Raw genomic sequence first — 20,881 nt, 5'->3', positions numbered from 1 at the left:
GCTCTATGCCAGGCTCTGTGCCAGGGCCTCCACAGGTGCTCTCCCGAAATCCTGACAACAAGCCTGAGGCAGGTGGACTTTACAGATAAGGAAAATGTGGCTCAGACCCAAGGCTGACTGTCTGCGAACCCTGGCTCTGCTTCTTGAAAAGGAAACTCCTGTTAGGGTCCCAGGAATCTGAGCCTTTTTGCCCCTTGAATTGGGGCACACAAATACATCTTCTAAAGCCCACAAACCCTGCTTTCTAAAGATCTGGAAAGCCAGGGCTGGGTGCCAACTTAGAATTTCTTCAAGGTGGAGAGTCAGGGAAGTGAGGGGCCTTCACATCAGCAATTTTACTGGCCAGGCTGTGAGCAGCCTCCAGAGTTGAGCCTCATATGTGTCTGGTCCAATAGTGGGCATGTGGGCCCATTGGGATTTTTAGCCAACCCCCACCAGAGAGGGTGTTCCCTAGCCCAGCCAGAGGATTAGTCACCCACAAAGGCAGGAAAGGACTTGTCCCAAGGTGCCCTCCACATAGGAGAGCCAGGTGATGGAGCCCAGTTCCCATTTCCCAGACTGTAGCCAGGGATACCCATTGGACAGGGAAGGGGAGGGGACGGGTCCTTACCGAGCAGCTACCGTAGGAGGCAACAATGGTTGGTCCAGTGGGCAGCTAGGAAACTGAAGGTTTGGCCATTCTCTGTGCCCCCGGAGCAGGGGCTCAGCCTCAGGTTGTGAGGCAGAGCAACCACACGGTGGGCATAGCCTCCATGCTCATCTCCCCCATTCCTCCTTTGCCTCCAGCCATCACCCGCAGGATCCACATGCCAGTCTACCTTGGTGAATACTTTCTGAGTCCAGCTGTATGCAGGTACTATTGTAACTGCACCCATGTTTTTCATACCAAAATCTGGACAAAGGTTTTGATGGGGGATTTTTGTGCTGCTTTGGAACAGTGGACTAGAGCAACCCGTGCTGTCCCTTTCAATTGTAGTAATTCATTTGATTAACGCTTTGCCCTTTACCAAATGCTTTCTCATAAATGTGATCCTTCTCCTGTGTATTCATTTTATTTTGTTTTCAGTACATGGGTTCTGGGTCCTTCAAATTTGTTTAGCTTATTTTTAATTTGCAAAGCACTTTTATGCACCTTTTCTCAGTAGATCCTTATACAACCCTGGGAAATCATTACTATTCTTGTCATCCTTGTTTTCCAGTGAATGTCTTGACCAAGGTCACTCTGGAATTCACTGGCTGAGCTGCTCATTTATTCAGCAAATATTTATTAAGTGCCTGCTGTGTACCCGGCAGTGAGCTGGCCCTGGGGGTCCAGCGGCAAGTAGAGCTGTCTTAGAGACTTAGTTTCTGACCTCCCAGAGCCCACAGTATCATCGAGGGCCAGGATCCCCTCTGGCGCTCTTCCCATCCTAGACACTGGCCTATACTTTGGGCCTGTGGCTTAGATCTAGACTGCTGCAGCGTGCCAGCCCTCAGCCTAGAGCAGGCGAAAGCGTGCCAAGACAGCAGGTCTCTGCAAACTGAACTTCAAAAGTGACAAAAGAAGTCTTCAGCAATCACTTAATTATTAACAAGAAGGTGAGGAAGGGCATCTCAACAGAAGGCCATCTGCTCCCTCTCCCCCAGGGGAAGTCGCCCAAGGGCTGCTGTGCCTCAGATCCTGGCCTGAATTTCCTGCAGCCTCCAAATATTTGATTACAGTCTGCACAGATGTGGAGCCCTGTGGCCATGTGCAGAGCTGGGGACCCTCCCTGCCTACTTTAATATTAAATGACTTAAAATAAAGGCAGATCCTAGGATATCGGGTCTGCAGAGGACTCTGGCCCAGCCTCCTCACTTCCATGAGTGGGAACCAAGCGTGGGAGGGGAAGGAACTTGCCAGGATCACATATTGAAAGACATTCTTTCCTTTTTCTCTATCTTGCCAGTCTGACTCTATCTTTCCCCAGCCCTTCCGGTAGGAACCCCCTCCTCCCAGTTGTACCTGTTCCACATTCAAAACCCTCTTCAAATCCTTCCTATGCCTTAAGGCCAAGTTTTTCCTGAGTCTTCCTGATACTTGCTCCCTTGCCCAGAGCCCCACAGTGCCCAGGCTGGCCCCCGTCTACTCGCAGAGGCTGACCGCCTGTTCTACAAGCTAGACCAGCAGCCTTTGAGGAGCCTCCAAAAGCCAGGTGCCTGGGCCCTGCCCCCAGGGAGTCTGATGCCTGAGACCTAGAGGGAGGCTTCTCGGGGTACATTTTGCTGAGGTTATTTTTGTGTGTAAAAATTGTATTTTTATTGAACAAGCAATACATGTATTTGGTTAAATATTTCAGGCTTTGTAGAAAAAAGTGCCCAGTGAAAAATGAGTGTCTCATCTAGGCTCCTAGATAACCACTGTGAACAGTCTTGATGTTTCCTTCCAGAAATACTCTGTATACGCAGGCTGCTATGTCACTAACATCCCTTTTTATTATACAAACGGTGGCATAGTCTCTGCCTACTGCCTACTCTTCTGTGTCTTCTTCACACAAGTCTGTCTCTGTTGTAGGTTATTCCCTGTGGATGCACACAGACCCTTGGTCTCTTTTTCCTTAACTGTGTGACAGTCCATCAAATGGATGGACCACCAGTTGTTTGTCTAGCCCTCTACTCAAGTGTATTTAGGTTGTTCAGTCTTGCTGCTATGTACAGTGCTTCAGCGAGCGCCCTTCCCCACCTGTCCATATGTGAGAGCCATTCCTGCAAGTGGAATTGCTGTTTCAAGGAATCTGTGCACCTCACATTTTGTTGAATATTTTCAAATTTCCTCCTTTTCATTCTGACAGTGTATATTTTTAAAAGCACCCTGTCCCCACCCCTGCATTCAAATTCATTTCCATGGTTAAGAATCCCTATTCTCACCCAGCCCAGAGAGGGGAAAGGGGTTGGCTCGTGTCACTCAGCAGTCCTCAACCACTGCGGTGTCTCCAGACAGTACAGTTGGTGGAAGCGAGGAATGAAGGGAAGAAATTGGGCTGAAGGGCGCAGCAGGAGTGGAGCCAGGATTGGGGAGAAGGAGACTCTGTCCCAGGTACCTTGGGACCTGTTTGTGACTCGGTCTCCAGGGAGAGGCGTCCCTCCTCTCGCCTGTAGCCTTCCTGAAGTTGGCATTTGCTGCACCTGCTTGGCAACGGCTGGGCTGGTGAGCTCTTTCGTCCAGCAAATATTTACTGAGCTCCTGAATCCCAGGGCTGGCTTGGCCGCTACGTCCCTGCCCGTCTCTGAGCCTCAGTTTTACTCATCTGAAAGGTAGGGAGGTTCATCCCTGCCTTTCCCGTGTCACCAGGCTGGTGAGAAGATTTGCTAAACCAGCCAGTGGGAAAACACCACAAAACACCATAAAACAGATTTGAGTGGTCTTAGCTGGTGGACACTGTGCCAGCATCCTGGGGTCAGCAGAGTCTGAAGTTTGGACCAATCCTGGATGAGCTGCTGTCACTCTTAGCAGACGGCCTGGTCAGCCCTCCGCCTGGCAGTATCTCCTCTTGCTCAGGCTGGTGCCTGGGGGCTTCCTGAATTGACTGCCCCAGGTTTCTGGGACTCCTGGGCCGTCATGATAAGAGGTGTTCAGATGACAGGTGGAGGAGAGGAGAGGTGTCAGGGAGAGCAGGGGGGTCTCCTCACTGCAGCCAGAGTTTTGCCTCCCTCTCCCAGCCACCAGGAAGGCCCGTTTTGGTCCTCTGTGGGTCTTGCTCTAGCTCCTTTTTCAGTCCTCAGTGGTAGTAGGGGTGAGGAAAGGGAAGTTCTGTTGTTTTTCAAGTTTAAAATGACATTTAAAATCACTAGCCTAGTTCCTTCAGCGCATGTTATCAATGGGGAAACTGAGGCCTAGAGTTGAGGACCTCATCCCAAGTTTCCCAGTTTGTAAGTTTGTCAGCAGGCTTACCGGGATTAGAAGCCAGGTTTTCAACCCTCTGGGGTCTTAACTCTCACCGTCTTTCCCCGCAGCGTCCCAGTCTGTAGTTTCACTTTGGGGTTAAAAACCAAAGTGAAAGAAAAAGGCAAAGCAGGAAGCAGCTGCTTCAGACCCAGCCCAGGCTGGGGCGGGCCCTGGGGGACCCAGACCTAGCTGGCCTCAGCAGGAGAGGAGCTAGCCTCTTCCCCCTGGCTCCCACCCTCATTCTGGGGGCTGGGTGGGGCCCTGAGGGAGAGGCGCCAGGCTGCAGACAGGCCCGTCCAACGGGTTCCCTGGTGAAGTCAGCCTTCCCGGGGTGTGGCCCCAGGTGGAGAGCTGCTGCCTTTTAAACTCCCGGTCCTTCCGGGGCAGGGCTGAGCTGGAGCTGGGCCTGTGTCGGCCTGGGAAAGAAGTCCTGGCCTCCCGTGTCCAGCTTTCCCAGGACAGTTCCACTCTCCCTGAAGGTAAGAGCTGGAGTCCCGGCTCCACTGTGAAGACTTGAAAACTTGCAGCCACTGTGGGCACGGACCTCAACCCTTGCTGGTCCATCTCTTCTTAAGGACCCGATGGTTTGCAAGCCTTTTTGCCCTGTTCCAGTCCCAGCCCCAGGGCCTTGGAGAGGACGGGATGGGAGAGCAGCAGCCATGGCTTCCCGTGACAGGTGCCCTCAGGCAAGAAATCTTTTGACTCTGAACCTCACATTCCTCAGTTGCTTTTTGTTAGGAGGGTGTTTCTTCCAGCCGTGCTGTTCACGCTGTTGGGGTAAATCGATCCTGGTCCTTCGGAAGCTAGTGAGAGAGTATCATAACACCTGGTTTAGTTGGCTTCTGTATTCAGAGATTAGCTGTTATCTAACAAGTTGGGGTCTTAAGTTCCTGTTTCTCTGCTTTTTCTAAGTAAATTCTCAGACTTGCCAAAGCAGATATGGTATCAGTATTGTTGCTTCAACAAATATGATTTCTGTGTACTTCTCTGCACAATCACAAGGTCCCCTATTACAGGTCACAATTACAGTGTCCCCAGGCACAGAGCTGGTTTGGTTCAAGTCTACTCCCTGAGGGCTCACAGTAGGTGATCTGAAAGTTGTGGAATGACTGCACTGATCCACGCCTGGCCAGGCTGTGCCCTGGGAATGCAGAAAGCTGGCATGTGTAAAGCCCCCCTGTGTATGGCTAAGCCAGGCATAGCGCGGAGAAGCCGGCACCCCAAAGGTCACGCAGACTTGTCGTTAAGAGCATAGCTCTAGAGTCATACTGTTGGGGTTCCGAGCCTGGGCTGCCACCTAGAGCTGTGAGACTTGGGGCAAGTTGCTTAACCTCTCTGTGCCTCAGTTTCTTCACCTGCTAAATAGAGACAGTACTATTACCTGACAGGCTCAGCATGAAAACGAAAGAGAATGTGGGTAAAGCACTAAGCACAGTGCCTGGTACAGAGAAACCACTGAGGAAATGTGAGCTGCTGCTATTATTGATATCCAGGGGGAGGGAGAACTTGAAATAAGTAAAGACTGTCCATGTCCCACGGCTGGGCAAGTGTAGGTGGGCTTGGGTAGCTGTCTGGAGGGGAGTTGGTCATTTGATGGCCATTTGCTGAGTTTAGTGTTCTGATGGCAAATATGGGGTGAATCTAGATAGGCTTTAAAGAGGAGGTGATCTTCAGGACTTCAAAATCTGGATAGGCTCCCGGTGAGCAGAGATTTTGAGGGGCAGACACCCTGGGTAGGAGAGTGATGCCTGAGTGGGAGAGGGGATGGCAGAAGTTGGCTGTCCAGTGGCCAGGAGAGCCGAGATCAAGCTAGAGGCCTTCCTAGGGCCTCCGTCAGCCAGGCACTCAGCTGGGTTTGTCTCTGCAGGGTCGTCACTCCATAGGGCAGTTTCCAGCTGGGGGCCTCGATGAGGAGCCCATTATTGAGTGTGCTGTGAATAGACTTGATCGTTCCAACCTCTCCTGGAACTTTCTTGCTTTCCCAAACTTCCCACGCTTCATGACAAGGCTGTTGCCCAGCGCAGGGGTGTGGTAGCAGTCAGGAGGTGCCTGCCTGCCCACAGACAGTGTGGGCCAGGGTGGGATAGGAGCCCGGCTTGTCTGACAGCACCTGTAAAGGCAGGGCTATCAGGGCTACTGCTGCTACAGCACTTTCTTCATAGGGGCACGGGAAGCAGTATGTGGGAGCAGCCCCGTGGAGGAGGGTTTGGTTCATCCCAGCAGCTCTTCCCTCCCCTCCACCACACCTCTGCTTCTTCCAGCCATTCATGTTCTCAGAGTGCCAGGTGCCCAGCCACTGGGAGAGTAGGGAACAAGACGACTTGGTCTCTTTCCTCTTGGAGCTTCCATCGAGCTTGGAGTCCCCATCCAAGCAGGTAACAGATATACAAGATACTGTCTAATTGAGATAAGAGCCTTGAAGGAAACAAATCAGTGCCGAGAGGGACCTATTCAGACAGGATGGGGGAGGCAGTCGAGGGGAGACGGGGAACAGCAGGGGTCAGGACCCTGAGGTGGGAAGTGCTTGGTATATGGAAGGAAAGGCTTCTTCTGCGCTCCCAATGTATTGTTTCTTTCACGTACTGCTTCATGTACTACTACAAAGCCCTGTTGTTTTTGCTGCTGAGGGAGGTAGGTTGCAGTTGTTATTGATGTTTTTAGAGGTGATAAAACAGAGCTGAGTGACTTGCCCAAAGAAACACAGCTTAATCAAAATTTGAAGTCCTGGTTCACTGTTTTTTTCTCTTCTACCACACTGCCTCTGTTTAAGAAGGTCGAAGGAGAAGTTTCTATTTCTTTTTAGCAAGGTTGCCATTCCAAAATGATCACAGTTAAAAAGTTTAGTTACAGAAAAAAAATAGAATCAGACTTATAGGTACAGAGAACAAACTGATGGTTACCAGATGGAAGGGGGTTAGGCTGAAAAAAATGAAGGGATTAAGAAGTACAAATTGGTAGTCACAAAATAGTCATAAGGATGTAAAGTACAGCGTAGGAAATATAGTCAAAAATATTGTAATAATTATTGTACCGGATGGGTACTAGACTTATGTGGGGAATCACTTCATAAATTATACTTGTATAACTGGTCTAACTGCTATGCTGTATACCTGAAACTAATATAAAATAATATTGAATGTCAACTATAATTGAAAAATGAAGAAAATTGAAAAAAGTTTTCTTATAGAATGATACAGTAGTAATTGCATTAGGGTAATGGAATTAAAATGACTTTTTATCTATTTTCTGTAAGTTATGCAATATATTTATAGTTGATTCTTTTTCTTAAGTATTAATTTTTTTTATCTCCACACAATCTCCCATCTAGCTCCTTTCCAAAGTTCTGTGATTCTAACACATCATCACTGCCCTTGCAGACCTTCAATCTGTTTTATTTTCTATCTGAATTATTTTTCTTTTATTTCTATTGCTTGAATCTCAGGAAAGAGATTGTAGGCAGGTCATACATCAGCCTCTGCTCACAAATACATTTAACTCAAATCAGAAAATTTTAAAACTCCATGTTTAAAGTAGTTTTAAAGATTGTATTTTGTGACTTGGATTTGGGGTGAAAAGAAAACAATTTGATAACGGGTTCATTTGTAGAGAATTCTTCAGTGGACTCCTCAGTGGACTCCATTTTTTTAAAATTGTGGTGTTATAAAATAGACATCACAAAAATAATACCATTTTAACTCTTTTTAAGTGTACAGTTCAGTGCCATTAAGTACACTCAAAATTGTTTTACAGCTGTCACCACCATCCATCTCTAGAACGCTGTTTGTCTTGCAAAACTGAAACTCTGTACCCATTAAACAACTCCTCCCCATTCTTTCCCCAGCCCCTAGCAACCACCATTCTGCTTTCTGTCCGAAGGAATTTGACCGTTCTGGGTATCTCGTTCACCAGCTCACTTTAAGGAGGTATATTTGAAAGGAGGAGGAGGTGATATCTCTGAATAATTAACTCTTTTGGTGATGATTAATTCATTCTCCAAGTTACTACACACTGTAAATCTAAGCTTTATGTGGCAATGTTCCTGCGAAGTTGTTAAAAAGACACGTCCTGGGAGGGATTTCTCCAAAGAGGCAGCCTTGGTTCCAAAGACCAGGGTGGTTTTGGAGGGTGGCTGCGCAGAGCCTGGCTACACCCCCCTGTGGAGGCGGGGTGACGGAATGGGGAGGACTGAGAATTTAATCATAGGACTCAGGCAGAATTCCTCACTTAGCTGCTTTCTTTCTATGGGATTTGGGCCAAGTTCCTCCACCTCTGTCAGCCTCAGCTTTCTCCTCTGAGAAATGGGATAATGCTCCCTGTCATGTGTACCTCCCCAAATCAGTGAGACAGATAACGGACTTCCCTTTGCAACCTTGAGAACCCTAGCACACTGTTCAAATGTGGTTAAATGCAAGGAAAATAGGGCTCCTGATCCCCATTTTACAGAAGTAGCAGAGACTTAGAAGTGATTTGCCCAAGGTCACTCAGCACTTCAGTGACAAAATTGGCTGAAACCCAGCCTCCCTCATTCTACAAGTTGCAGCTATGTAGTGTTCCTTGTGGTCAGGCTTTCTAAGGACAGTAGACTATGAAACAGATGGTTGCTTTCCCATCGTACTGGATTTAAAACATTGCCCAAAAAGCTCTGGTGTCAGTGGGCATGCAAGGGAGGACAGGGGGTAAAGGTTTTGGTGGGGGATCAGGATAGTGAGTCTGCATTATGGAAATAGAGTCCTAAAGCATTTCTCTAGTACTCACCTTGCCCAAGGACAACAAATACCTTGCACTTGACAGTTACTTCGCATACTAGGCCCGTGGCAGACAGCACCAATCAATCACAGCACTCCCACTGAGTCCAGACACAGCTTTAGGATCCTTCTTAACAGAGATGGGCATTACCAACCAGAAGTAGCACAGCCAGTGGGACCTGTGCCATCCCCAACCCAGTGCAGTCCCCAGCTTCTACAAATGGGTGGCAGTCCTGGGAGGGGAAGCGACTGTGGGAGGGTAAGTGATGTCACAGGTCTCTTTGTGAGAGTGGAAGAGAGTGTCGCAGGACAGTCCAGCCTGGGGAGGTGATGAGTGTGCTTGCAGAAACATCGCGGCGGAGCATCGCCCAGAGGGGTAGAGGTTGTCAAGGTAAAGTCTGCTCTCTCCAGGTGCTGTTTGGGATGCGACTTGGGCTGGACGTCTGTGTGCGAGTGCATTCTAGTCAGACTCCTCCGGCAGAAAGGAGAGGCCAAACTGTCTTTCATAGAGGCTTCTAAGCGTTTTAGTCTTGTCGGTGAGCTTGTATTTATATTACGCATGACACTGGATGCTGTGAGGTTGGCTCCTGGAGATGGAAGCCTGTAGGGTTCGCGCTCACTTAGCAGACAGATCGTGACTGGCTGTGTGATGCTGAGCAGATCCAGCAGCCTCTCTGAGCCTCCGTTGCCTCAGCAGCATGAGTGGAGATGATGAAAACATCTTGTGGGGATCAAATACAAGACTCACGTATAAGGACCTTGGACAGTGACTGGGCCGCTGCCACAGCCACCGATAGCTGAGCAGACGTTACACGGTAACTCTGACTCTTGGGCACGACTTTTCAGCCAGTTCTTACGGTGTGCCTAGCACTGCCATTGTGGGGGCACGGTTCCGTAGACCGGGGTGGAGGGGGGGGCGTTGGTGACCTTCTTTCAAAGAGATTGTCCCAGATGTCACCATGTTATGTTTTCAGAGGTGGTTAGGAGAAAAGTAGGGAGCAGTACAGGGGCGTAAGGGGGAGGCCTATGGTCACGACTTGTCCTGTGTTCTGCTAGCCAAGGCGCTTCTTACAGACTCTGCTCTGCGGCTGTATTCGTGGAGCCTTCCCTGGGGTGGCCCGGCAGTCCTGTACCCCTTTTTAGGCAGAGTCAGAGATGGGTCCTGTTTTGTAAGTGTCAGTAGGCATTCGCCTGGGTACCTCTGCTGGGCCAGGATAGGGCCTCAGGGATGGGAACCACATGGTCCCTTCCTTCAGCGGCTCAGGTCTAAAAGGAGAGGCCTGTAAAACTGTGTGGTGGCAAGGGCCTGTGGCACGTCAGGACATGGGGTGTTGACCCAATGAGGGGAGCCAGGGCAGGGCCTGAGGGACAGTCAGGGCTTTTTGGAGACAGTAATGCTGGACCTGAGATCTGAAGGAGGAGGTGGAATTAGGCAGGTGGTGTAGGCAGGGCGCGGCCGGTACAAACGCCTGGAAGCTGAGAGCATGGTGTGCGGGCACGAAGAGGGTGGTGGAGAGAAGTTAGAGGGGCACTTGGCAAGACACGCATGCCAGTGTCACCCTAAAATACTAGAAGGGTGATGCAAGCATAGCATGGAGTGGGTGACAGCTGTGGGGCCTCAGGCCAGGCACTGGCCTTGCTTACCCGGCCCCCTGGAGGGACGTGACCCCTCACTTCTGCCCCAGCCTCTGGTCTGTGGAGTCCCTGGAGAACCTGGGATTGGGAGGCAGCTCTGTGGGCCCCTTGCTCAGGAGATGTGTGGGCCTCTCAAGCGATCGTAATGGCAGTTCCTCACCTGCCAAGCCCTTTCCCACCTGTGTTCTCAAGAGACTCTCACAGCAGCCCTAGGGCGGTGGGCAGGGCAAGCCAGTGTTGTTCACATTTTATAGATGAGAGAAGCTGAGGTCCGTCGTACAGTGAGTGAGTGGGGGAACCAGCGCTTTTAACTTACAGGCTGCATCTGTAGCTGAGCAGCAGGTGTGTACGTGGGCAGAAGGAGAGGCAAGTGCCGACGGCGCTCATACTCTGAGGCTGGGTTTATCAGCGCAGGTGGGCTCCGTGTGTCAGGCTTCGCAGACGAAGGCGTTCCAAGCCCTGGTATTTGTCCTCTCCTCAGTTCCTGTGTAGCTAGGCTGCATGAATGTTCTTCTCTGTCTTTTCTGCTTGTTGATAACAATTCTCTGGAGGCAACAAAATAAAGTTTGAACTATGAACGTCACACACACAAGTGACATTGAATGGCACATCCAGAACTAGATGTGAAGTAGGAGGGCAAAGGAAGAACAGACATCTCTGGCCTGGAAGAAGTCTTACAGGTCACACCCATGGGCGCGCAAGTCCCTCCTCCCTGGCATCCATTAGGCCTGTGTCCAGCCTCACTGGCCACCTCCTAGGCGGCTCTGCGTCTTAGAAAGCACCCCCTAATAATGACGGAAAAATCTGCTTCTCCTTAACTCCCACCTTCCTGTCCCGCTCTGGTTGTGTGACAACCGAACTACGTGTATGTGTGACAGGATCCTAGGTATTTGAGGACAATAGCCATGCCTTTCTGAACTGCCAGTCTCTTCCAGGCCACTGTCGCAGCCCCTCTCAGCCCACCCTATGTTAGACTAGGTGTGACTCATGGTACACATGTGTCACACTGCATTTGTAGCAAACCTGTGACAGACATTACTCGTCAGTCACAGCTCGCTCATTCAGTGCGTCCCGGGCTTTCTCCTGCAGTGCTGCTCCGTGTGGCTTCCCCCAGGCAGTAGAGGAGGCGTTTCACTGTGGCTTCTGCACTTTCTCGTGAATTTCTGGAGGATCAGGTCTACTCTCCCTGGGTCCCGAGTGCCCACCCACGGCCCGATGCACGTCTTCCCCTCTGTGAAATAAGCACTTGCCGTGATGGGATGGATTGGAGACTTCTTCCTGTACAGATTGCCCTCTTCTTGTCAGGCTCACGTTTGGCCATATCGCTTGTCCGGAATCGCCAGCAGCACCCACGGAATTATGCAGAGGTCGGAGAGGCTCCCCTTCCCTGGCCTGCATCTTTCTCTGCTAGTGCGGCTTCAGACTGAGTCTTCTGTGATCGGCTGAAGTCACTAAGGCACTTTTCTACATGTACTACTTTCTTGTGTAATTGTCTTACTTGGAACCCCAAACCCAGGATCTTACTATAAGCACTGAGGACAGGGCCCTCCCCCTTCCTACGTCTCTGTCCCCAGCCCTGGCATTGAGGCAGCAGCACTGCTTGTGTCGACCTGAACTGAACTCATGGTTTTCCCCATTCAATTCTGCACTGTTCATTTCATCCCATCTCTCGGCTACCCAGGGTTCTTGGCTCCTGATTCTGTCACCCAATATACCACCTGTCACTCCAGGCATAGTGAATGAGCCCGTTAACACTGTCTTTCTATTCTGGGATCCGCTTGGTCATTCAAAGTGATGAAAGAGGCCAGCAATCGCGGTGTGCAGACTTGGCAGTGTCTGGCTTTGCACACTGGACACGGGCCTATGACAGCTTGTAAAGAGCCAGGCTTTTGCGACCCATCACCAGGGTTTGACGTCAACCCTCCAGAAGTGAGGGGGTGTTTTTGAGGCTCTTATAAGTCGTACCTCCTAGGCGGGGCTCCTGGGACCTTAGGGCTTTTGACAGCAGCAACAAGGTCCACATGTTAGAACCAGTATTTGAAAAGCCAAATAGTATTTTAAAAGCCAAATCCTGCATTCTCTACTCCCCTCCCACTGCCCACTAGGCCAGACGGGCCATACACGTCAAATTTTTGCATTGGACTGGAGCCGTTGCGACCAGTAACTAGCTTTTTTCTGCTCATCAGCACCCCTACTAGTGGTTATAGCTTTAATATGTGAGAAAATCATGATTCAGTAACCACAGCTTGGAAGCTGGCATCTATTTAAAGCTTGGACTCCTGGGGATGGTGGTAATAAGGCATCGTGGGGCATAGGGCAGGGACCCCTGAGCAGAGCTGCTGGCAGAGCCAACTTTGCAGGCAGTTTTCTAAGGACAAATACTACGGTGTCTGTGGCAGATTCCAACACAGAGCGGGTGAGGGGTGAATGGTGCCTAACAGGTCACTTACTGGATATGGTTGCAGTGGTGGTGGAAATGGTTTTTGAAAAACAGCATGCTATTTGGGGGCCCCTGGTCAGGGGCTGGAGAAAGTGGGGCTCAGCCACAGGTGGTTGCCTCCCTAAATGCTGGAGCCCCAGGCTGGGGAACCTGGAGGCATCTTCCTTCCTCAGTGTTGGGGGAACAGGGAACACACCCACACTCAGAGCCCCAGACAAGCGCCCCTGCTCTGCCACCTAATCCTCAGGGAATGCGTTTGCCTTTCTGATCCTCGGGCTTCTCGTTTGTTAGTCTACTGGGTCTCAGAATACCATGTGGGAGTTCTAGATGGAGAAAAAAAGGAAAATGGAGCTGTTCTGAGGGGCCTGGAATGGGTTGAAATGAAAAAGCCTTCCGCAGGATCCCTTCAGGGGCCCTAAAACCTGTTTTGAAAGTCACTGGAATTGCCATCTGCTAAACCACCCCTTCTATCCCTGGAATTTGGAAGCTCCACATACTTGTTCCAATCTCAGTGCTCATCAACCAGCTAGCTGTGTGACCTGGAACAAGTGGCCTCACCTCTCTGGGCTTTACTTAGAGGTTGTAGTGAGACTTAGCCAAGCTTGGGAAGTCCTAGGAGACTGGTAAACCCATGTCAAGGATTCTGGTGTTTGTGGTAAGCGGGTCAGAGTGTCTGGGGTCACACTTCTGGAGGAGAAGGGCCTGAGGAAGGGCAGTGGGCAGCAGGGGTCACAGGCAGGGCAGGACACCTTTCTCTTCAATGTGCTGGGGTTCAGGTCCAAGGGACACCAGGTCTCTGCCCTCATGGCCAGCAGAGCCCGAGGCTGCCGTCATCTAACCTACTCAGGAGATTGTCAAACCCTGCGTGAGGACCCCAAATATAGGGGCCCGTGTAGCTCCAACTAGAGAACTGGACTGGCCAAGATCCCAGCCAGGCCCGGCTAGGTGGCACCTAATTCTAGCGTCGGGCACTGTGGTGAAGCAGTCTCAGAGGCTGGCTCCAGGCAGAAAGGCTGAGCTCAGATATGGCTTGTGACCTTAGGCCTGTCCCTTCTCTGAGCCGTCCTTTTCTCCTCTTTGAAATGGAAAGGATCCGCCTAGTGAAGAGTTGGTGAGCTGATACAGTTAAAGCGCTTCATGCAAGGCCAGTTCATGGGCAGCCGTCAGTCAAGGGCAGTGCCCTGCAGCTTGTGAAGTCTGTTGACGAATAGCTCCCCATCCTCTGAGAAGCCGCTGACCTGAACTGGGGTCCATCTGGAAGGCATTGCTTAACCCCTTCCTCTAGCCCCTCTGGCCTGAACATACCAGGACAAAACCCCCCTCACACCCTAGACCCCAACTGGGGTGTGAACAGCCCTTCTAAGGAACAGCTGCCTCTGGAGGGGCAGAGAATGTTGCCCTGGCAACCAAGCAAGTCCCTCTCAGGCAGCTGCCCCCAGACCATGAAGGGCAATGGCCATCTGCACTCTGGATCGGGCTCTCCTGCCACCTGTGCTCTGGTGCCAAGAGCCTGAAACCAGACCTGGCCTGCTCACCAGGAGGGGCTTGCTCTGCTTTTGCCCAGCTGGACTCGAGACCCCGCCAGAAGGACCTCCCAGCTGCCTCAATTTCAAGGTTTTCAAGGGTCTCCTGCCTTTCCAAGGGGGAGGCTCTTATGGAAAGACTACCTGGGAGCAGGGAGAGAGGAGCTGGAGCTCCAGAAGGAGCAAGGAAGTCTGAGGACAGCTGTCCCAGCAGTCACACGTTATATGCCACAGGGCACAGTAGCTGGCAGTTAAGCATGTGTCTGTATAGTGTTTTTTTAAAACTTTGAATTAACTAGCTCTATTTAAAATAAGTCCACATTTCTGGCTTTTCACACATTTGTTGTCTCTAACAATGCTGGGCCCAGGTCTTCATGTGGCAGCTTTGGGCCACAGGTGTTTAGATGCCTGGTCTCCTGTAAACATTTGAACTTGTGACCTCCATTTAAGGCCAACCCACTTAGTTGATAGCTGGGGAAACTAAAGTTCAGAAAGCATCAGGCCCTGTGCCGGGTACACAGCCCACCATGGCTAGTGTGGAGTTTAGAACCTGGCCCCGTGGCCTCACAGAGCAGAGCTTCTGTACACTGCCACTCTTGACCGGAAAAAGCCTGTCCTCTCATCTGTAAGTCAGCAGTGGTAATTATCGCCCCTCCACGCCTGTGTCTGGAATGAAGTAGCTCACCTGGCCCCGACTCACTCAGCAACAGTTCTTTTAAATCTGCACATGTGATATGCCTTGCTTGGAAAATGTTGCTGGAAGCACTTCTTACTTTCTTTCACTGCCACCTTTCAAAAATGATTAGTTTTCAAATAATGTCTGATGCTCAGTGCTTAGGGTTTGTTGAGCTCTCATTCCCATGGTCTCACTCCCCAACTTCAAGCAGAGTTGCTAAGGGCTCTGCCTCCCACCACACTGTGTGTGTCTCTGTGTGTTGGACGCTGACCCAAGGGAGTTCAGTGGCCTTGGGCATTAGATTCCAACTCAGTCGGGAGTAAATCATTGTTTCCCTAAGCCTCATTTTACCCTGGTGTCAAATAGGGAGTTGTTCATTCATTCAGTATTTACTGAGATTCAGCATGGTGCTGGGAAGGCGTCATAATTTTATGAGATAGTCAGGGTCCCCACCCTCGGGGACCTGTATTAAAATACTCAGGATCCCTATGTGGTAGGGGAGAGACACAAAAGACAAGTGAAACAATAAGTTGATCAATGCTTGAATAAAAGCAAACAGGGTTCTCAGAGAAAAAAGAGCAGCTTTAGAGAGGGTGGTCAGGGAGGCGCTCACTGAGGACGTGACGCCTGACCTGAGACTTGAAATCCGTGTGAGGAGGAGTAGCTTCAGGGGTCCCTGGTAGGAATCCGACAGGAACAGGCTCAGAGGCCCGGGGGGGGGGGGGGGGGGCGTGCGTGGAGTGTCTGAGGAATAGCTCAAGCTGGGAGGGCTGCAGTGGGATGAGCGGGGAAAGTCCAGGAACTGAGGCTAGAGAAGGGGGGCCTGGGGCCAGTGCTATCGTAGGCCAAGGTGGGCAATGTGGATTTGATTCTTTGTGGAGTGGGGAGCCTTTGAAAAGCTTTAGAAAAGGGAGGAAGTAACCCAGTTTGTACTTGAAAAAAATTCCTCAGGCTGCTGTTTGGAGAGCAATTGTGGGTGAATTGAACAAAGTAGGCAGACCAGGGGGGATAGAACATGGAAACCTAGACCGGGCTCGTGGGGATAAGAGAAGCAGGTCTCTGTAAGATGTGCTTTTGTGTGGGAGGGTGGGAAGAGGGGGTGAGAATTCTCAGGCCTCTGGAGTGTGTACCTGAGTGCAGGGGCTCCTCTCTGGGAGCGCAAGGCCAGTGTGCGGGAGCAGAGGATTCAGATTCACGCAGTAGATGCTCACTTGCGACGGCCTTGGCACTTTCGCAGAGCTGCCGAGTGCCCTGGGCTCCTGGGGTGCAAGGTGGTCCGCCCTCCCAGCTGCTGTCAGGCCTGCGTGCTGTAAACTCCTCCGACTGCAGGCCATTTTTGAGGGACTTTGTGAGGGATGCTGCATGCAGGAAAATGTCTCTGTTTCCACTGCCCAGGTGTCCCCAGGAAGGCAAGGACCCCGTCTGAGAGGAGGCAGCCCTCTCTCAGGCCTCCTTGCCCTGTCCCTATTTTCCCTCCACCAGCTAAATTGCCTAAATTCCACTTTGCCAAGTCGTGCCCATGCCTTGGGCTGTCCTGCCCTGTTGCTTTGCTCACGGAGGATCCCTTCACCTGAAAGCCCTGCCTTTCCTTGCCACTCAGTACTCTGGTCCATCCTTCCAGACCCAATCACCAGCCTTCATGTCTTCCAGAAAGGCTGCCCCAGGCTGTCCGCCAGGGGCTGAGCCCTCTCCTTCATCCAGAAATCATGGTAACAGGAGTTACAGGAGCCCACCCCATGATTGCAAAGATCGTCATGTCTGTCATCTCCTTGGCTCCTACTCAGACTCAGCACACTGGGTGTCACACCCCATTTTCTGAGTAAAACGTGCCCGAGCCTGCTGCCTCCACGTGACCCTCACCAAGTTAGTGCAGTGGATGGGGACTAGGGTAGTGGTCAGCCTTCAGGCAGCCTGGGTTCAAGCCCTGGCCCCAGCATGGCCTTGCTGGGGGTGAGCCAGGGTGAGTAACTCCACCTCTCTGAGCCTCACTGTAAAGTGGGGCAATGGCTCACATGTACCCATTTTGAGGATTCCATTGGCCAAAGTACAGTCAATTCTCATTATTTGCGGTAGTTATGTACATAAAGTCTCACAAGCACTGAGTTAGCAAATACTGAACCTTTGCTCCTATGGGAAATCCAGGGTCCTTGCGCCTCTGCTCACAGCATTTCCACCAGCCAGTCAGCCTTGTTTTATGTGTGCTTCTGTAAAGACACCGTGTTTACTATATTGTTGATTTATTAACATTGGACCTAGCCAACAGCACTGTAACTCACGCCTGAACAAAGCTTACCTAACACGTATTTCCTCCATAAGGCACATCACAGCCTTCTTCCACTCAGGAACACTAGCCAGCACTTCAGTACTACACTTGGGAGCCATTTTAAACGGAGAAATCACCAACAAAAAGCACAAAAATGTGAAAATCGTAGCATTGAAGAGACCAGAGAAAAGACACTTGTTTACTGCACGGGAGCCGCAGCAAGAAGGCAGATCATCACTGCTCAGCCTCCTCTGGGAGCCTGTGTGTTGGGCGACTCAAATTTGCAGGCCTTACACATGTCGGGGTGACTGTGCAAGCCCCGTGAGTAGTACTGATTTGGGGGTTACAAATAAATGTGAGCGAGGAGGTGCATTTGCAGGTACTGAATCGTGAAGAACAAGGCTTGACTGTGTGAAGTGCTGGCCCAGTCAGTGCTCAGGAAGGTCCGCTGTCAGCACTGGAGCCGTTACCAACAGGAGGCCTCCTGGCTTCAGATCAGGCTCCGAGGAAGGGCTGGGCGGCCTGAGGTCTGCGGCTTTGTCTTCAGCAGCCTGCCGCCTTTCTCACCGGCTCCTGTGGACTTCGGGGTCTGAGGCAGGTGCAGACTCTGGAGGCCCCCACTGAGGGGTTTGTTCCACGGCCACTGGATGGTTGTGGCACCATTGAAGGGTTTCAAACAAAGCAGTGAGGCTGGATTTCTCAAACCGCAGCGGTGGCAGTGGGACAGGAAGGGCAGGACAGAAGGCTGGGGGCAAGGGAGTCGTGGTGTGGGTGGTCTGGGGGAGGCGGGCTCGAGGTCAGTGAGGGAGCACCTGACGTGGGGAGCGCTGGAGGATCCCCGGGAGGATGTTGGGGTGAGTGGCACTGCCAGGCCCTCTTGCCTGACTTTGAAATTAAAGTTTGTCAACTGGAAGCTAAGTCCTGAGGCACAGCGAGGGGGGTGACTTCCAGACTGACGGAGTAGGAAAGGGGGGGTCACATGGACTGCCAACAGGAAAGTGGCTGATCCTGACCCAGCTGCTTGGAATTCTCCCACAGCTTCCCCTGCTTTGGGGGCAGAAACAGGGTAGGAGGGAGGAATTGGAGGCTGGGTGTGGGGGGAGCCTTGAGCTCTGTTTTCACCGTACACGAATGAGGAGCTCAATTTAGTTGCATGTCTGACAGATTACTCCGGTGAGAGAGGGAATAGGAGCGCAGCCCTGCCTCTGACGAGCCTTTTCCTAAGCGTGGCAGAGCCAGCAGAGAGCTCAGAGGGTTCTGGCTCCGAGGCCACCTCCGCTCCGTCGCTTCATGTGGAGCCTCAGTGGACTCCACTGCCTCTTCTGTAAAGGCTGCTGCCATGACTCCCAGTCTGTGGCCCCCTGCGTTCATTCCTGTTCAGCAGTCTCGGCCTCTTCTTCAGACCCCCCGCCAAGTGCAGGCCCCTGGGAGCCGGCAAGGACCGGGTCCATCTCGGCCTCCAAGGCGCTGGCAGAGGACGAGCTTCCTGGGGTTGCTGTGTCCTCCAGATCTCTCAAGAGATGGAGTCCCAGCCATTCCTCAGAGCAGCTGAAGCTCTGTTTGGCCATCTTGCACACCTTGACATTAAAAAACAAAATGCAGAGACACGTTCATTCTGACCTGATAAATAGAGTTTGCTGGATAAAATCTTGGGGTGGAAGGCAGAAATGAGACAAAGAGAGCTTCTACTTAGAAGAAGCAAGTACTTGCTCATTACAGGGCAGGGAGGTTGGGCTGGATGTCTGGCGCCAGGGCAGGCTTCGTGGAGGAGGCATCGTACTACTGCTTTGCCTGAGCCTTGGCACGAGGGACTGGCATGGCCGAGAAGGGGGCAGGGAAGCATGTGGCTCCGAGGGTGGGTGGTGGTTCAGTGTGTTTGTGCTGCTGTGTGTCAGCAGTGCTGCGCTCAGGATCTTTGAAAATATGCACAAGGACCAACTGGAAGAGACAGTCACCCTGGAGGTATGCTGGCCTCCAAGCTTCCCCAGAAAACCTGGGAGTTTTCCAGAGTGAATGGACAGAGTTGGACCGAAATGTCTTGTATTGTAAATCGTGGCACCCAGAACATCTCCGCAGGGCAGGGAGGGCCACGGTGACATCCTGGAGGACCAGGTCCAACATCTGATCCACGGAGAAAAGACGGGCAGGCGCTGCCTGGGCCAGAAGGAGCTGGGGGTGGAGGGATTCGTGGAGGGTGAGAGCATGGAGCACATGAAAGGGATTCTGGCAGAAACAAGTGCATGTGCAGAGGCTTCGGTGCATGAAGAGTGTGGTGTGTTTGGGAACGTGCGTCTGGTTCTCTAAAGCTGCAAGGGGCCTGCTAGGGGCTGGGAGGGCAGGAGAGAAGCTGCAGAGGTGGGCAGGCAGGACCCAGCCGGGAGGGCTTCAAATCGGGGAGGGGACTAGAACCTCGAACACTGAAGTGTTGGGAGCCTTCACTGTGGATAAAGGAGCATGATTTTTGGCAACTGGGGTTTCTATAGCGATGATGAGGTTCGTTTTCTCATTCAACAAATATTTATTGAGTGCTTTCTGTGCATGAGATACTACCCTGGGCCAAGGCTATGACCTGCTGTGCCAAGACAGACAGAGTTCCCCCAACCTCCCTGGGCCTATAACCATCAAGTAAATCCTTAAATGAGCGAGTGACAGATGTGATAGGTGGCCTAAGGGAGATATCCTGGGTGATACAAGAGTCAAAGGCAGTCGGGAGGACTCTCTGATGAAGTGACATTTGAAACGTGAGGCACTAAGAGAAGCTTTCCAGGTAGAAGGACCGTGTATAAAGGCCCCACGGTGGGAAGAAGTGCGATGGGAATGAAAAACCCAGAGGGCCTGGAGCGGAATGTTGAAAGGGGCCAAAGGGGCCGGGGAGGTGATGGCCTACGTTTCCTGGCATTTCACGCGTGTGAAATGAGAGCTGTCCTATGCAGTCGGGTCCCATCCCCTTGCCCAAAGCGGGTGAGGGGCAGCGCTCAGAGCAGAGGGATGCCTGCCACCCAGGGAGCCCATGAGGCCCCAAAATCCTGTTAGTCACACCACTTATCTGCCTGTGACCTGTGCCCCGGGAGACAGAGAGAATTCAAGATAAGTTCACTCTTCCTCTTATCATATCTGGCCATCTGGCCTGGCCTCTAACTAGTTCACTTTCCCTCTAATGAGTGGTTGCCTCAGCCAGGTACAGAGCCTCTGCGTGTGCGTCCGCAGGATTCTGGGCCTACACAACCCTGACAGATTGGAGAGTTAGTCCTTTGTCAGACCCCTGGCAGCGGCAACCTCATTGCCTCCTGGGCAGTGAGGGGTGAGGATCGGGTGCCCCTTCCACACAGATCCCTCCTCCAGGCCAGTGTCAGCCCCCCACAGATGGGGACGAGGACCATGACGGGTCATACCACCTCAGCCAGCCTTACAGCCTAATTCTGGCTCCTCCTACTCACTGCTGCTCCCTTTGGGGGGTATTCCCCCATCAACATTTTGAACAGATTGGGGCTTTACTCTTCTGATCTAAGGCAGAAAACACCAGGGAAGCCCTGCTTTTTGGGGGGATATTTAGGCCAAACAAATCATTACCTGAAATCCCCAGTGCATCCTGTCTTTGCTGGATGCCGGTGGCCACTGGCTTCGTCAGGCTGCTCTAAATGCCCAGCTCTTGGGGGAAACTACCCCTAGACTAATCAGAGAACCATCCCGTCCTT

General features: G+C 51.7%; 1 protein-coding gene across 10 annotated transcripts in view; it reads left to right on the top strand.

The window, feature by feature from the left end:
* DLGAP4 (DLG associated protein 4) overlaps nucleotides 1–20,881 on the top strand; it is a 234,140-nt gene that overhangs the window by 178,291 nt on the left and 34,968 nt on the right. Inside the window, exon 1 of one of the 10 annotated variants that reach the window (XM_074317785.2) lies at nucleotides 4,091–4,383. The exons of the other annotated variants lie outside the window; for them this stretch is intronic. The gene's annotated coding sequence lies outside the window, so the exon portion shown is untranslated. Of the gene's footprint in view, nucleotides 1–4,090; nucleotides 4,384–20,881 lie in introns of those variants that run through there. 10 annotated transcript variants of the gene reach the window in all.

The sequence above is a fragment of the Rhinolophus sinicus genome, chromosome 13 (assembly GCF_057876585.1).
Source record: "Rhinolophus sinicus isolate RSI-liver-muscle chromosome 13, RSI-T2T, whole genome shotgun sequence".
In the NCBI taxonomy this organism is placed as follows: domain Eukaryota; kingdom Metazoa; phylum Chordata; class Mammalia; order Chiroptera; family Rhinolophidae; genus Rhinolophus; species Rhinolophus sinicus.
Note: the sequence above shows the minus strand (reverse complement) of the source record. Positions and strands in the feature narration are given on the sequence as shown.